Genomic DNA, 3,797 nt, shown 5'->3' on the forward strand with positions numbered 1-3,797 from the left:
TATGCTAATTGCGAGTTTCCTCTTACCAAACCTAGCCAGAGTTCAGTTACATTTACTCCGTTTTTGTTTGTACTCCAGTGGAAGTCAATACGAGTCGTAAGAGGAGCCTGTTGCTACAAGAGTCAGAGCAAAGGTCAAACATGATGGCTTGTTTTCTTTAGGATTCCTCTGGGATGTAGAGCAAATCAGGCTGTGAGGTATTTTACCTGCAGGGAATAAGGAGTGATGGCACCCAAGGTAGCTGAAAGACATTTTCCAGCCACATTGAGAACCTGCAAAATGTGAAATATCCGTAGCTTTACAAAGTTAAGAACATGCATCCTTTTATTGTATATGCGATACCAAAGAGCAGAAATATTAGATCTGCTTTATTTCACAGGTCAACAGTTGAGCTCATATCTCATTCCTCAAATCTACCAAAGTGGAACACGTGCCTTCTCCAACCTTACATCGCCAATAAGAGCACATTGCATTGGATGTGGCTTTTTCGTGGTCACTTTAGGCGTAAGAGTGATGAAATATACTTGTGGAATGTTAAGTGCAGGGAGCATCAAAGAATCTACTGGGCCTTGGGCAGGGACCAGCCAATGAAATCAATGATCCGGTGACTTCTGCACTATGCAAAGAAAGAGAACACAGGCCACTGTATGCAAACGACACACCTCAAGTTTCAGTGTGCTTTATTATTTGTTATGGTCCACAAAGCCTCATTTATATCAATTATTCAGGATGATGCAATGTTGTGGTATTACTTGGGATAATAGATATAAACAAAATGCCGTAAAATTCGGACGACAAGTCGCAACTTTTTTCCCAGGCTTTTAACCCTGCGGCCTATACAGTTATGCGGCTAATTTATGCATTTTTTCTAACGCACGCCAGGGGCAGTCGAGCAGTAAAGGTAAGAGTAACACAGGTGGAATATATGTGTCAAGGAAGATGCAAGTTTAATGTAACTTTGTGCATGATTAAAACAAGCATGAACACACCCTTATGACGGACAAGGTGTCAATCAAAAGCGTAGGGCTAACTACCATGTGGCAGTATCGTAGTTTATGAAGTTTATCCGAGGCGCGATTATTGCTAGTTGAAAACTTGAAAAACTTTACCATTTTAGGAACTATTTTACGAGTCAGTTTATTTGTAAACGGAAATGATGCGGTGAAACAAACTAATTACTAGAAGCGACTTCCAACGAAGCACAAATGTTTAAGGCAGATTCCGATTTGTTTGTCGGCAATATCATGTGTTTTGGAGTACAGTACATTAGCTGCACATGAATATCAGCCACAGGTGTCCACATTTAAAAATGAACAGAAAAATGTACAGGGTGCTGCTTATAATCAGGTGCGCCTTATAGTCCGGTATATATTACAAATAATTTTACAAAATCAACAGAGTGCAGTTTTTTTAAGTTGAAAGGAGTCCAGTAAACAAAATGAAACTGAAGCACTGCAAAAAGGTCAAAAGTGGGGAAAATGCTTAAAATACAGAACAAATGTTAAAATATTGCTTGTAATGCTGGCAGAAATATTGCAATTCCAAGTACTATTTTTACACTATATATGTATTTGATTTGACTATGTTTTTAAAATTTAATGAAAGTTTAAAAATTCAAAATATACTAAAATAGAAAAATATTAAGGATAGAGTAAAATGAAAAATATCCTAAGAGGGAAGAAAAAAAACATTTTACTTCAGGAAGGCCAGAACGGCTTGCCTTTTGCCAGTCCACGCTTGCAGCAACAGTCGATCGGGAATAATGGATCGTAGCCACACAAGAAATGGCAAAAAAAAGAGCTGTCATGCATGACAAAAGCTGTCGAGGATGATGGATTAAGGCCAAATAAATGCAGTTCACTTTTTGGTGGACAGAAAGGCAAAAAAGAGCCACCATGTCCAACCAAAATGTGCTCTGCTGGCACCCCCTCGCAACAATAGGCGACATGAGAGGATGGATCGCGTCTACATGGGTGCAGTTAATTTTAGGCAATAAGAACAAAAAAAACTCCCTCATACAAGACACAAATTTGTCCTCTCTGCCCCGGCTCTCAAAAATCGTCGTCAGGGATATTGGATCGTGGCCCCTCAGAAAGGTATATTTTAGGCTGGCTAAAATGGCACGCTTTAGCGGCCCATGTTTAATAAAATTGCACAATACACAGACAGCAAGGCTTGATTTTTGGTTTTATATTTATTCTTATATTTATTTTATATTTTTCAACCCGCGATGCACCGAGACCGCTATCTAGAAAGTGCAAAGTATTACAAATACCAGCTAGTTGGAAAGATGTTTTTGATGAACCTGAGTGGTACTCCTTACACTGTGACAATCCTTTGCCACCGAGCGAGGGACCAAAAAAGAGAAGCCATTCCCTTGGGGGAACGGTTAGGCAAGCAGGGTTAAAGGAGCACAGTGCCACTGGCGCCTGCATTAGTGCAGTTTAAATCCAGCTCCCTTTGAAAACAATTAGCGTGGGGATCAAGGCTAGCTGGGCAGTCTCCCCGGCCTGGCGCTGAAGAGGAGACAGGTGCCACCGGTGGCCTTAGCCGCCAGCGCTCGCACCCTTATAGTGTGGAGCGGGCTAAAGCATGGAAAGGTGCGGGTGCTGCTTATTACTTCCCACAGGCTATTAGGAATTTGTGCCTGTGTAGATCTTGGCAGAAAATAGAGAGTCAGGATTGAAGCCCCTTTCAATATATTTTTACCTGCACCCGGGACAACATGTTTTTCATGTGTTTATTTGCTGAAAATTTCCAAAACTTCCAAAAGCGACCGGGATTATCTGGCCTTAGTAGTGGCTTCAACTGGATGACATCGTAGTCTAATTTATACCACACACTAATGAGTCAAATACAGTAGGATTAAGAGACTGAAGACATCTGAATTTAGAACTGGAACATGAAGACTATTTTTTCTAGATCCCAAGGACTAAACCTCTTGGAACCCTTCATCCAAAACCAAATTCCCCTCTTAATTTTGAACCCTGGTTCATCCCATCGCCCAAGCCGTTAAGACCTGTTCCTCTAGTATGACCTAATTGACCTGGACTGAAACAATAAGTTGATCCAATATGTTACCAAGAACAGGACTCCCAAAAAGTCACCACCCAAAGAATATCAAGATTTAGCACAATAATGGAAGCAGATTAAACTGTTGTTCAATCCATTCTAACATTTTACGCCAACAAAAATGACACTCAGGGAACACTGCCCCGTGGCAACCCGGGGAATCAAAGTTAGGTTTTATACCCGGAAAACACCGGCCAAGAGACAGTTTTCAAGGTTTGAACAGAGCGAGGTTTAGAAACTACCAAAACCGTCTGGGGGGGGAAAAAAAGTTCTTCTTCAAACTGAAGTTGGTGATCAGTGGAGCCTTAGCTCAGGGTTCTGCCTTGTTTTCAGCCCAAACAAAAGGAAGTTCCTCTTTTTTGATCAGGGAAAAGATTCGGCCACTGGCCGCTTACCCCAGAGGCATGGAGGGACTCGCGTGCTCACACAACAGCCTGGTTATCTCCTCTTCTCTCTAGGCTACTGTCCTTAAATACAGCTCCATGGGCAATTAGCGGAGTTACCTCAGGTGTAACCACTCCCAGGAGCCTATTGCTTGCAGCTCTGGAGCAACATGAAGGTACAGTCAGTATTGGGGGACACAACATATGACAATCAGAGGGCAATTGGACCTTGCAAAGAACTGTTGACAACTGTGCACAGACAGAAACTTCAGTGGTATGGTCACCTCACAAAATCATAAGGACTGGCCAAGATACTTTTCCAGGGCACAGTCCAAGGGGGCA

The 3,797-nt window shown here is 42.0% G+C and overlaps 1 pseudogene; it reads left to right on the forward strand.

Annotated features, from left to right (window-relative positions):
- The first annotated feature begins 1,031 nt into the window (after positions 1 to 1,031).
- LOC148376496 (U4 spliceosomal RNA) lies at positions 1,032 to 1,148 on the forward strand (annotated as a pseudogene).
- The last annotated feature ends 2,649 nt before the right edge of the window (positions 1,149 to 3,797 follow it).

Source organism: Urocampus carinirostris, chromosome 1 (assembly GCF_059441175.1).
Source record: "Urocampus carinirostris isolate Australia breed hairy pipefish chromosome 1, RoL_Ucar_1.0, whole genome shotgun sequence".
In the NCBI taxonomy this organism is placed as follows: domain Eukaryota; kingdom Metazoa; phylum Chordata; class Actinopteri; order Syngnathiformes; family Syngnathidae; genus Urocampus; species Urocampus carinirostris.